General features: G+C 36.1%; 1 pseudogene; it reads left to right on the forward strand.

Annotated features, from left to right (window-relative positions):
* The first annotated feature begins 1301 nt into the window (after window positions 1-1301).
* Window positions 1302-15024, forward strand: part of LOC112840200 (NXPE family member 2-like) — a 29336-nt pseudogene continuing 15613 nt past the window's right edge.

A 15024-nucleotide genomic window follows, 5' to 3' on the forward strand; every position in this document is an offset into this window, starting at 1 on the left:
ATGTTTCTAGGAATTTATCCATTTCTTCCAACTTATCCAATTTGTTGGCATACAGTTTTTCATAATATTCTTATGGTTGTTTGAATTTCTTTGGTGTTGGTCGTTATTTCTCCTCTCTCATTTGTGAATTTATTTATTTGGGTCATTTCTCTTTCTTTTTTGATAAGGCTGGCTAGGGTTTATAGTATGATACTGGCACAAAAATAGATCAATGCAACAGAATAGAAAACCCAGAAATGAATCCCCCACAATTATATGGTCAACTAATCCTTGACAAAGGATTATACACACACACACACACACACACACACACACACACACACACACACTGGAATATTACTCAGGCATCAAAAAGAATGAAATCTTTCCATTTGCAATGATGAGGATGGAGCTACAGCATATTACACTAAACAAAATAAGTCAGAAAGACAAATACCATAGGACTTCACTCATATATGGAATTTAAGAAACAGAAGAATGAACATGGGGTGGGGGAAGAGAGGCAAACCAAAAAACAGACTCAACTACAGCTAACGAACTATTTCCAAAGGGGAGATGGGTATTAGGGAGGACACTTGTGATGAACACTGGGTGTTGTATATAAGTGATGATTCACTAAATTCTACACAAGAATCCAATGTTACACTGCATGTTAACTAACTGGAATTTAAATAAAAATTTGAAGAAAAAAAGTTAAAATAGTTTATCACTAGGAAACCAGCCTTAAAAGAAATATTAAAGGGAATTTTTTAAATGGAAAAGAAGAGGCCATAAGTAGAAGAAAGAAATTATAAAAGGAAAGCAATTCACTGGTAGAAACAAACATTCAGGTAGAAGATTAATCCCTTATAAAGCTAGTATAAAGATTAAAAGACAAAGATAGTAAAATCAATTAGATCTAAGAAATTACATAAAGGGACTCAAAATAAAAAGATGTAAAATACGCCAGCATATGCATAAAACATGGAGGAAGGAGTAAAACTAAAGATTTTTTAGAATGTGTTCAAATTTAAGTGACCATTCACTTAGTACAAACTGTTTTATACTTTGGATGTTATAAACGAACTTCATGGTAACTACAAACCAAAACCTAGGACATGCAAAAAATAAAGAGAAAGAAGCCAAGCATGACACTATAAAAAGTCATCAATCACTAGGGAAGGGAGTGAGAGAAGAAGGGAAAAAAGAAGAATTATAAGAACAAATGGAAAACAATGAACAGTATGGCAATAAGTACATACCTATCAAAAATTACTTTAAATGTAAATAGACTAAATGCTTTAGTCAAAAGACATAGGGTAATGGAATGGATAGAAAAATATCAGACCCAGCTATATGCAGCCTACAAGAGACTTACTTCAGACACCAGCTCTGAAATCATCACCAAGGACTTACAGGAGAGAAAGGAAGTTATGGAGGAGGCAGAGAATGGAAGAGATGCACCTGCTAAAGGGAACACTAATGAGGAAAATGGGGAACAGGAGGGCAACAATGAGATAAATGAAGAAGAGAAAGAAGGGGGTGAGGAAGAGAATGGAGATGAAGATGGGGAGGCTGGGGCAGCTGGCGCAAAAGGCAGCTGAAGATGATGAGGATGATGATGCTGACACCAAGAAGCAGAAGACCGAGGAGGAGAACTAGACGGCAAAAAAGAAAAAGTTAAACTTAACAACAACTTAACAACAAAAGGCCACCGTGACCTGTTCACCCTCCACTTCCTGTCTCAGAATCTAAACGTGGTCACCTTCCGGTAGGGTCTTGTCCTGCCGCCCCGCGCGGGCAGGGCCAACCACAGATGACACAGGCTCTCCACCACCCAACCAAAGCCACAATTTGCAACAGGGGTGGAAAAAAGAACCCAAACTTCTAAGGCCCTCCTCTTTCTTTCTTCAAAGTACTTTAAAAAGGAAAATGTGTATTTTTGTTTACATTTTATATTTTTGTACATATTGCTAGGGGTCAGCCATTTTTAATGATCTTGGGTAACCAAACCAGCCATCAGACAGTCCTCTGTCCTACTTGTGGTGTGACCATGTTCGTTATAATCTCAAAGGAGAGGGGAAAAAAAAAAAACCTTGTAAAAATAGGCAAAAAGAGCAACAAAAGTTTTATTCTGAGCATTCTAGGAAATTTTTTTGTGTTTGTACTTAGCTCTACTCTAAGTAGTCAGTTTGTATGAGATGGTAAAAAAGGCCAAAGGTAAAGTTTCTTTTTTTTTTTGTCTATGAAGTTATTATTAATAATTAACTTATTTATTTTTGGCCTGTTTGATGTATGTGTGAAACAATGTTATCTCACAGTAAACCGGAATTTGTTTTGCTGAGTTCTTCTAACAACAACAACAAAAACAACAACAACAACATGGAGTAGCAATACTAAGGAAACAGATTTTAACAGTAACAAGACACAAAAGGGGGCATTATATAATGGCAAAAGGATCAATCAACAAGATGATAAAACAATTCTAAGTATCTATGCACCCAACACTGGAGCGTGTAAATACATAAAGCAAATACTAAGACATAAAGGAAGAAATGGACAGTAATACAATGATAGTAGGGGACTTTACACAGATATCAATGGATAGATCATCCATACAGAAAAATTAATGAAGAAACTGTGTCTTTGAATGACAGATTAGACCAGGTGGATTTAACAGACATATACAGAACATTCTGTCCCCAAATGGCAAAATACACCTCCCTTTGAAGTGCACATGCAACGTTCTCCAGGATAGATGTTAGGCCACAAAACAAGTCTCAATATATGTAAGAAGGTTGAAATGATAACTAGCATTTTTTCCAACCACAATGGTATGAAACTAGAAACCAATCACAAGAAAAAAAAAAAACTGGCAAACAAACAGATGGAGGCTGAACAACATGCTGCTAAACAACCATTGGGTCAATGAAATCCAAGAGGATATAAAATACGTGAAGACATATGAAAATGAAAACACAGTGCTTTAAAATCTTTGGTACAAAGCAAAAGCAGTTCGGACAAGGACACTTAACAGCAATACAGACCTACCTCAAGGAATAAAAAAATTCAAATAAACAATCTAACCTTACATCTAAAGGTACTAGAAAAAGAAGAACAAAGCCCAAAGTTAGTAAAAGGAAGGAAATAAAAGATCAGAGTGGAAATAAAATAGAGTCTAAAAAATCAGTAGAAAAGATCAATGAAACCAAGAGATGGATTGTTGAAAAGAGAAACAAGATTGATAAAATTTTAGCCAGAGTCATTAAGGGAAAAAAAAAAAAAGACAGGACCCAAATAAAATCAGAAATGAAAGAGAAGTAACAACAAACACCACAGACATGCAAAGGATTAGAAGAGACTACTTGAGAAATCATATGCCAACAAAGTAGACAAGGTAGAAGAAATGGCTAAATTCCTCAAAACATGCAATCCTCTAAACCTGAGTCAGAAAGAAATACAAAAACCTAAAATCAATTATTAGTAATGAAATGGTACCAATAATTAAAAACTTGTATTGATTCCAGGACCAGATGAGTTCACAGATAAATTCTACCAAACATTTAAAAAAGAGTTAATACCCATTTTTCTCAAACTATTGCAAAAAAATAGAAGAGAAAGGAAATCTTCCAAATACATTCTACAAGACCAGCATTTCCATGATACTCACAGCAAACACAATATAAAAAAAGAAAACTACAGGCCAGTATCTCTGATGAACAGGCTGCAAAAAATTTTCAACAAAATATTAGCAAACTGCATTCAACAATCACTATAAGGATCATTCACAGCTATCAAGTGGGATTCATTCTGGGGATGCAAGTGTGGTTCAACATCCCCAGATCAATCAACATGACACACACCACATTAACAAAATGAAGGATAAAAATCTTATGATGATCTCAATAGATTCAGTAAAAGCATTTGATAAAATTCAATATCCATTCATGATAAAAATTCTCAACAACAAAATGGGTTTAGAGAGAATATACCTCAACATAATAATGGCCATATATGACAAACCCCCAGCTAACATCATACTTAATGGTGAAAAACAGATGAGGAAGAGAACAAGGATGTCAACTTCTGCCACTTTTACTCAACACTGTAATAGAAGTCCTAGCCACAGCAATCAGACAGGGAAAAGTAGCAGGCATCCAAATTGGAATAGCAGAAGTAAACTCATTATCTCCAGATGACATGATACTGTACATACAAAACCCTAAAGACTCGGTCAAATAAACTTTTGGAAGTGATAAATGAATTCAGTGAAGTTGTGGGATACAAAATTGATATACAGAAATATGTTGCATTTCTATATACTACTAACAAAAGTACCAGAAACAAATTATGAATCCCATTTATAAGTGCATGAAAAAGAATAAAATTATAGATATAAACTTAACCAAGGAGATGAAGGACCTGCACTCTGAAAGCTATAAAACATTGATGGGAGAAATTAAAGAGGACACTAATGAAAAGATACTCCATGCTAAGCAATTGGAAAAATATTGTTAAAATATCTATGCCACCCAAAGCAATCTACACTTTCAACGGAATCCCTATCAAAATATCAATAGCATTTTTTTCACAGGACTAGAAGAAATGATATTAAATTTGTATGGATCCACAAAAGCCCTGAGTAGCCAAAGCAATCTTGAGCAAGAAGAATGAAGCCAGAGGTATCACAATCCCAGATTTCAAGATATACTACATAGCTATAATAATCAAAACACTATAGTACTGAAAGAAAAATAGACCCACAGATCAACAGAACAGAATAAGGAGACAGAAATAAACCTACACTTCTATGGCCAATTAATCTACAAAAATGGAGGCAAGGATATACACAAGGAGACAACAATCTCCAGGAAGTGGTGCAGGGGAACCTGGGCAGCTACATATTAGAGAAGCGAAACTGGACCACTTTCTTACACCATACACAGAAATAAACTCAAAATGGATTAAGGACCTAAATGTGAAACCTAAAACCATAAAACTCCTAGAAGAAATCATAGGCAGTAATCTCTGACAGCAGCTTTAGCAACATCTTTCTGGCTATGTCTCCTCAGGCAAGGGCAAGAAAAGCAAAAATCAACTATTGGGACTACAACAACATAAAAAGCTTTTGCACAGCAAAGGAAACCAACAAAATGAAAAGGCAAGCTACTGAATGGGAGAGGATATTTGTAAATGATACATGCAATAAGGAGTTAACATCCAATATATGTAAAATCATACAACAACCCGTCCTGAACTAATCCAAATAAAAAATGGGCAATCTGAATAGGCATTTTTCCAAAGAAGACATACAGATGGCCAGGAGACACATGAAAAGATACTCAACATCACTCATCATCAGGCAAATGCAAATCAAAACCACAATGAAATATCACCTTGCACTTGTCAAAATGGCTAGTATCAAAAAGACAATGTGTTGGTGGGGATGTGGAGAGGAGAGAACCCTTGTGCACTCTTGGTGGAAAGGTAAATTGGTGCAGCCACTATGGAAAACAGTATGGAGGTTCCTCAAAAAACTAAAAATAGAAATAGTAGGGCCCCTGGGTGGCTCAGATGGTTAAGCGTCTGCCTTCGGCTCAGGTCATGATCCCAGAGTCCTGGGATCGAGTCCTGCATCGGGCTCCCTGCTCCTTGGGAGCCTGCTTCTCCTTCTGCCTCTCTCTCTCTCTCTCATGAATAAATAAATAAAATCTTAAAAAAAATTGAAATAGTATATGATTTAGCAATTCCACTACTGGGTTATTACCCAAAGAAAACCCAGTTACACCCAAATACCCAGTTATTACCCAAAACATTTATTCAAAAATATATATGCACCCCAATGCTTAGTGTATTCTTTACAATAACCAAGATATGGAAGCAACTTAAGTGTCCATCAACAAATTAATGAATAAAGGTGTGTGTGTGTGTGTGTGTGTGTGTGTGTGTGTGTATACACACAGTCGACTATCACTCAGACATTTTGAATGAAGTCTTGCCAGTCATTAAAACATGGAAGGACCTAGAAGATATTATGCTTAGTAAAATAAGCTGGACAAATACCATATGATTTTACTTATATATAAAATATAAAAAAACAAGTGAACAAACAAAACAAAAATACCCCAGAAAGAGACACAAAATACAGAAAACTGGTGGTTTCCAGAGGGAGGAGTGTGAGGGATGAACAAAATGGTTGAAGGAGAGTAAGACATACAAACTTCCAGTTATAAAGTAAGTCCTGAGAATGAAAAGTACAGCATGGGGAGTACAGTTATTAATATTTTAATAAAATATGGTGTCATATGGTAACCATACTTACCATGTTAAGTATTTTGTAATGTATAGAATTGTTGAATCATTATGTTGTACACCTGAAATATAATATTGTTCAACTATACTTTAATAAAAAGAAAAAATCACTTATGAAATACTAAGGGATATTTGTACACTAACCTTAAGAAATTATTATGTATTTGGATAAAATGACAGTTTGTGTTTATGTTTTTTTATAAAAAAAATTGAGCATCTAACTCATTCTGAAATATTTGTAGATTAAAAATATGATTTTCTTTGAAATAATCCAGTAAGAGGTGTATTGGCAGGAAGTGGATAGCAATATAGATGAAATAGGATTGGTCATCATATGCCAACAAAATGGACAAAGTAGAAGAAATTGCTAAATTCCTCAAAACATACAATCCTCCAAACCTGAGTCAGAAAGAAATACAAAAATCTAAAATCAATTACTTATGAAATGGAATCAATAATTAAAAACTCACATTGATTCCAAGACCAGATGAGTTCACAGATAAATTCTACCAAACACTTAAAGAGTTAATACCTATTCTTCTCAAACTATCCCCAAAAAAAACAGAAGAGAAAGGAAAGCTTCTAAATACATTCTACAAGGCTATCATTTCCCTGATACCCAAACCAGGCAAACACACCAAAAAAAAACAAAAACAAAAACAAAAAAACTACACGAACAAGATGCAAAAATTCTCAAAATATCAACAAACTGCATTCAACAATACACTAAAAGGATCATTCATGGTGATCAAGTGGAATTGATTCTGGGCACGCTGAAAGAGGTTTCTGAAGCTGAGTGATGCAAACAATGCAGAACTAAGTGGTGCTTACACTTCTCTCTGCTTCTGTATGCTTTTAATATCTGTAATAAAAAGTGAAAATATCTTAAGAATGACAATATATTGCTTAATGCACTTAATGGCACTAAACTGTACACTTACAATAGTTGTAATGGTAAATGTTATGTCATGTATATTTTAACACAAAAAAATGGGCCAAAGGAAAAACATTTTTAAAGATGATCTGGTGATTTGTTATTTATAGACGTATCTGGCATTAAACAGATGTATTCTATTATTTTGTTTCAACACGAACGTCTCATGTGTAAAGAACCCTGCTTTAACGATGAGGAAATGGAGCTTTGTCTAATGTATTATTACACAGGTAGTAAATGGTGATAGCGAGAATCAAGACTAAGTGTTTTTACTGGAGCATGTAATCATTATTGTGATCATGTTGAAGGAAAAGTCCTTATTTTCTTGGAATATCTGATGTCTTAAGTGGCCTATTCTGAATCCTTGGCAATCTCACTTACTGGTAATACTAAGCTGGATTTCAGGGATGACCATTGGCTAGTGGAGGAGATTCCAACTCTTCATCTTCAGAGTTTTTCCCCTCAGTCATTTAGGACCCAGTGTTAGGAAATGAGTCCTAAAGGCAAGAATTTTAACAGACTCAAGGACAAACATGTTAGCCCTGAGTAATCAGATGAACACTCTGCTCTGGAAGTTCCATGTTAAAAATAAGTTACCATTCCTTGAGCGCTGTGAATTGTGCAAGACTGTTGAATCACAGATCTGTACTTCTGAAACAAATAATGCAATATATATTAAGGAAAAAAAAAAGAAGATAGCAGGAGGGGAAGAATGAAGGGGGGTAAATCGGAGGGGGAGATGAACCATGAGAGATGATGGACTCTGAAAAACAAACTGAGGGTTCTAGAGGGGAGGGGGGGTGGGGGGTTGGGTTAGCCTGGTGATGGGTATTAAGGAGGGCACGTTCTGCATGGAGCACTGGGTATTATGCACAAACAATGAATCATGGAACACTACATTAAAAACTAATGATGTAATGTATGGTGATTAACATAACAAAAAAATTTTTTAAAAAAGTTACCATTCTTTGAAAACACTAGCAAAAATATATATGCACCCCTATGTTTATTGTAATGTTATTTACAATAGCCACGATATGGACCAGGCAACCCAACTGTCCATCAATAGATGGATAAAGAAGATGTGAAGTGTGGGTGTGTGTGCGTCTGTGTATGTATATATGCGCCATAAGCAATGGTGTGTGTATATTATATAATGGAATATTACTCCATAATGCCATTTGCAATGGCTTGGATGAGCCTAGAAGGGATAATGCTAAATGAAATAAATCAAAGACACATACCATATGGTTTCATTCATATGTGGAATTTAAGAAACAAAACAAATGCAGATAAGAGACAAAAAATATGGACTTTTCAATATGGAGAATAAACTTGTGGTTGCCAGAGGGGAGATGGGTGAGGGGTTGAGTGGAATAAATAAAGATTAAGAGTAAACTTATGGTGATGAGCACTGAGTAATGTACAGAAATGTTAATTATGTTGCACACTTGAAACTAATATAACACTGTATGTTATTTATAGTTCAATTAAAAAAATAAGTTATGATCTTCAAAATCATCCAGAATGTCTTCATCACCTATTAGTCTAGACTTTGAAGATTTATTTATCTGTTTGATGCATAGAGAGAGAGAGAGAGAGAGAGGGAACACAAGCAGGCAGAGGGAGAGGGAGAAGCAGGCTCCCCACTGAGCAAGGAGCCCGGTGCGGGGCTTGATCCCAGGGCCCTGAGATCATGACCTGAGCTGAAGGTAGACACTTAACTGACTGAGCCACCCAGGTGCCCTCAGACTTTTTTTTTTTTAAGATTTTATTTATTTATTTGAGAGAGAGAGCACGCATGAGCAGGGGAGAAGGGCAGAGAAAAAAAGAGAGAGAGAGAGAAGCAGGCTTCCCACTGAGCAGGAAGCCCCATGCAGGGCTTGATCCCAGGACCCTGGGATCATGACTTGAGCCTGAAGGCAGTCCTTTCACCAGCTGAGCCACCGAGGTGCCCCTAGCCTAGACTTTTTTAATTTGGTTATTACCTGGATCTTTCTCATGTAAGAACTTTAGGATATTTCTTATTACAAAAAGATCAGGGAGCAGCACTGCTTAGTTATAATCAGTGACCGCCTATGTCAGACACAAGGAAACTAAGATGGATGACTGTCTTTATTAAGTTTGCTCCTCAGAGCTTCTCCAAGACCTTCAAATCTTAAAATATTTAGGTTAGAATCTTTTTTGGACTCTAGTCACTTTCTTTACTCAAAAAATTATTCTTAAAGAAAGGTCAGTGGTTCTGGACTTACGAACATGGTTTACAGAAATAGAGTGAAAATAACATTTTTTCTGAAAAGAAAAATCCCCATGCCAAAGATAGCTTTTCTTATCTAAAAAAAATTTTTTCTCCTATCTGGTAGTCTCCTTCCAGTCTTTTGAGAATCAAATGTCATCAGCTCTGTATAGCCATTCTTTAAAGAAAAAAAAAAAGTTTTATTGATATATAATTTACCTACCACATAATTCACCCATTTAAAGTCTATAATTCAATGGTCTCTGGTACATTATTAATTATAAACATTGTGGGTATAGATAACATAAAGCTTTTCTATTTTAACCACTGAAATGTACAAAGCAATGGCATTAATTATGTTTATAGTATTATGCAACCATCACCACTCTTTTTCCAGACCTTTTTCATCACTCCACATGGAAACACCCTATACATATATATTCATACATATTCATATATACAGATATATTCAGCATATATCATTCATGTATATTGAACTATAACTTCTATTCCATCCCCCACCCCCATGAAGCCATTCTTAACTGTCCCAGGCCAAATTTGCTACAGTATTTTAGGTACCCATGAAATTTTGCTTATGTATCTTTCAAGTTATTTACTTTTTGTAGCAAGTTTACATGTTTGCTCCTTTCCCTAGATTGGCTTTCCTGGGGATATAATCATATCAGCCGCAAATGATAATTGTGTGTCTTCCTTTCATAATTAATAATAATTAAATTAATAATTAAATTAAATTATTAAGATCAATAAGAGGGCAGAGAGTATCTTTATCATAATAACCAGTAGAGTAGACCTTTCTAACCACTTGGCTGAATCTAGGTATACAAAAGAATAAAAAGTCCAATCATAGAAATATTAAAATAAAATTAAATATTTAGAAATCAAAGTGTAGAGAAGAGTCGAAGATTAGAGGTAATAGAAATATGTCACAGAGGAATTCTTCAGTGCTTTAACTGCAAATATTAAATACTTCTAAAATGTCAAGCAATTAATCAAGTATTATCTGCAAAATTGAGAGACTGAATGTTAAGATGTTTGTTATATAAAGAACTGTCAACTCAGAAATTGACATCAAACATTGACATCGAAATTAAAAAACGGACAAAGGAAATAGACCATTCAGAAGAAATATATCAGTAAAAAAAGTATGAGGGGAAATGCAGTTGAAATACTATTTTAAATTACTTTTATTTTAGTACCAGTGTAAGTCTCCATTTTCATCTGTCAAATTTGCAAACATTTTTAATAACATTTTATAATTTAACCAAAAATATTTAAATTGATGACAGACATCCAAGTACAATCTCGGTGAGCATGCAATTATTCATTCATCAACCAGAAGATGGATTTTGTGTGAATCTTTCTTTCAGGCAACTAATTAATAGCATATCATATAGGAGGTGTTACAGGATATTTTTGGCATAACTAAATATCATATTCCAGAAAAGTCTTTGATAACAATTATGAGGGGAAGTAGTATACCTGGACTTCAAGACTTTATGTGTGAATATTAAACAGCAATCAATTTCATTTATTTTTTAAATTCTACATGAGTGAAATCATGGTGTTTGTCATTCTCTGACTTCTTTCACTTAGCATTATACCCTCTAGGATCATCTATGTTGCTGTAAATGGCAAGATCTCTTTTTCATGGTTAAGTAATATCCCATTATATATATGTGTACAAACACACACACACACACATATATCCATAGATGAATGGATAAAGGTTATATATAGATATATTATATACATACCACATCTTCTTTAGCCATTCATCTATGGATGGATACTTGAGTTACTTCCATATCTTGGCTATTGTAAAAAATGCTGCAACAAATATAGGGATGCACATATCTTTTTGAATTATTGTTTTCATTTTCTTTCGTTAAAACCCAATAGTGGAAATACTGGACCATAGGGTAGTTCTATTTTTAATTTTTTGAGGAAACTTGAAGAATGCAAATTGGTGTAGCCAGTGTGGAAAACAGTATGGAGGTTCCTCAAAAAGTTAAAAATAGAACTACCCTATGCCCCAGCAATTGCACTACTAGGCATTTACCCAAAAAATACTGAGTCAAAGGGATACATGCACCTGATGTTTAAGGCAGCATTATCAACCATAGCCAAATAATGGCAAGAGTCCATATTGTTTTCCACAGCGCTGTACCCATTTGCATCCCCACCAACAGTGCATGATGCATCCTCATCAACACTTATTATCTGTGATTTTCATTTTAGCCATTCTGACAGGCGTAAGGGGTTATGTGGAATTCAAGAAACAAAGACAATGAAAAAAAGAGACAAAAGCAAAAACAAAAAACATTATGCTTAAATAGAGAAAACAAACTGGTGGCTTCCAGGAGGGGAGTAGGGAGGAAGATAGAGGGTAGGAAAGATAACAGGGATTAAGAGCACACTTATTTTTTTTTTATTTTTTATTTTTTAAAGTTTATTTATTTTTTTAAATTTTTATTGTTATGTTAATCACCGTGCATTACATCACTAGTTTGTGATGTAGTGTTCCATGATTCATTGTTTGTGCATAACACCCAGTGCTCCATGCAGAATGAAGAGCACACTTATTTTGATGAGCACAGAGAAACGTATAGAATTATTGAATCATTATATTGTACACCTGAAACTAACATATAACACTGTAGGTTACATTTCAATAAAAATAATAAAGGCATTTTCAGTTTAAAAAAAAAAGCAGTCAACTTAAAAAGTAAAAGAAAACAAACAAACAAAAAAACCCAAGCCAATTAACAAGCAGGGGTGGGTTTCCAAGTCTGGCTTCACCCATGTCATTTTAGGCGATGGCTAAATGGACCTCTATGGGGCTTGGGAGACTCCTGAACAGATTTATAAATTGGTGATGACATTCTCTCCAGTTACCTTGTTGTTCAGGTGAATCCAATGACATTGTCAGCTAAACCTATTTCATTTGATTAAATATTTGTGTCTGTATTATTAAGAGCGCTATATGTAACTCTTATTCTTTGTGTGTTGAGAAGTTGGAGTGGTGTCTTGAACGAAGAATATGTAGACCATGACCTGATGAACGAGGGGCACAAGTCCACCCGCGTGGGGTCAGCGGGTAGTTCCCTCAGCACCCAAACTCCCACTTCAGGGAAGTGAGACCCACAGGGTCTTTTTTTTTTTTTTTTTAAGGTTTTATTTATTTGACAGAGAGAGACACAGTGAGACAGGGAACACAAACAGGGGGAGCAGGAGAGGGAGAAGCAGGCTTCCCGCGGAGCAGGGAGCCCAACGTGGGGCTCGATCCCAGGACCCTGGGATCATGACCTGAGCCGAAGGCAGACGCTTAATGACTGAGCCACCCAGGCGCCCCTCACAGGGTCCTTTTGATTAAAGGGGCAGTTTAGTTTCAATAAACATCACAAAAATCATATTTATTTATATAATTAATTTTAAGCCAATGACTTCCCCTCAAAAATCATCTGTTGGCAGCAGTGGGAGTCACATTTCATGGAAATTGATTCTTATGATTCCAAAACTGAAAACTGTTAGAATCCATTTTTGATATGTAATTATATCTACTGAAATGTGTATAAGCTAGACCATAATAATTTATACTGAAAACAAGCCATATTATTTGTTGATAATCTATCCCTTGTCCCTCAATAGTTCTGTTCTTATTCAGTTTGAGAAGCCCTACTCCCCTGAAGCAATAGAACATCTTCAGAAAGTCCTTACACCTCGAAGTACCACTGGATCCAGCAGTTTCACTAACAGAGACTGAGAATAAAAGGAATCATGGAGAAACTAGACCAGCTGATCCCACCCAGACCTTTCACCAACGTGAACCCCACCACCAGTGCTGCACACAGCACAGCCACCCTCCTCCCCACCAGATGCCTACTGCAGGAGGTTCAGCTAGACATCCTGCTGCAGGGGAGGGACCACTTGGGAAGCAGGAAGGAATATGGCGGGGATCTCCTGAGGGTCAGGATGTCCTCCCCAGCCCTGAAGGCAGGTGCTTCAGGAAAGGTGACAGACTTCAACAATGGCAGCTACCTTGTCAGCATCACTTTGTTCTGGGAAGGCTGGGTCTGTCTCTCCTGCTCATCCACCCCAGTGAAGGAATATAAGAGCTCTCTGGAGGGCAAGGAACCAAGACTATGACAGGGTGATATTCACAGGCCAGTTTGACAATAATACCTCCTGGGTCCTCTCTGAGTATGGTCTGACTCTAAACTCAAGTGCCGAACTTTGCAAATACCTGGACTATTGAGACCAAGAAGGCTTCTACTGCATGAGGCCTCCATATGTTCCCCGTGAGGCCCTGACCCACAGGACCACCAGCAATGGAAACACTTCCTATCTTAGAAAAGAAGAACGAAGTCTTTTCCACAGGCAAACAGGCCTTCATATACAATAATTGATACAAAGAGGGAGGCTTAGGTTCAAACCAACTCTGCCTAGAAACTTTTCCTAATCAAGTCCCTTAGGTCAATGAATGTGACTGGGTTATAAATTCATCCATTGCTCAGGGTCAGGTCAGCAGCTAGGGCCCCATGCAGGTCACCTCTACACTGTGGCTTTAAGGAGTATAACCAATGATGCATTTTACATATACTAAGTTCTCCATCTTTTGTAGTATTTCTAGAGTTGGTAACTTTTTAGAGACCAGTATTTTCTATGACATATTCCATGGAACACCAATCTTACAGGATATTAATAGATGCTATGTAAAAAAAAAAAAAAAAAAAAAAAAGGAGGGGGTGAATGGTATCATTCTTTAGTTACTTGACCCTGTACATTAAATAAATCACCAAACCCTATGAATTGTACCTCTCATATAGCTTTCAATCTACTCTCCACACTGCCCCCAGACTAAAGTTTCCAAAATCTAGATGACTTTTACTTTTCCTTGCTTAAAACCCTTTATAAGATCTCATTGTTCTAAGGATGAAATCCAGACTCTTTAATGTTTACAAGGACTTGCCCAGCTCAGAAGCCTGTTGTCTCACCCTTATGCTGCCTTGCTCTGTCAGGCAAACTCAACTTTTATTTCACAAACAGACCATGCTGTCTCTCAACTCTGGCACTTTGCAAGCCTTGGCTTAATTGTCATTTCTTCCATGTTAGGGTAAAGTGCTAGTCCCATATTCTTTCATTACATTCTGTTTCTTCCCCCCAGTGATAACACTCATTATACTACTAAATTTCAAACATTTTTTAATCTTCTGAGCTCTGTAAGGCAAAAACCATAACTATTTTCAACATTTGTTTATTCAACTTATCAATAGTTACGACTTTCTACATCCCAGGCATAGTTCTAGCTGTTTGGAATTCAACATTCTAGCGGGACAAAAAGACAAACAGGTTTGTAACAAAGTTCCAGAATAAAGAATTTCAAAGTAATGGTGAATGCTATTTTTTTTCTTTCTTTTTTTTTTTTTTTTTAGAGAGAGGGAGGAAGAGAGCATGTGCATGTAGGGGTAAGAGGGAGGGCCCAAGGGAGGGAGAAAGAGAATCTTAAGCAGACTCCACACTCAGCATGGAGCCTGACACGGGG

The sequence above is a fragment of the Callorhinus ursinus genome, unplaced genomic scaffold, assembly GCF_003265705.2.
Source record: "Callorhinus ursinus isolate GAN/ISIS: 27379988/994484 unplaced genomic scaffold, GSC_fseal_2.0 scaffold19, whole genome shotgun sequence".
In the NCBI taxonomy this organism is placed as follows: Eukaryota; Metazoa; Chordata; class Mammalia; order Carnivora; family Otariidae; genus Callorhinus; species Callorhinus ursinus.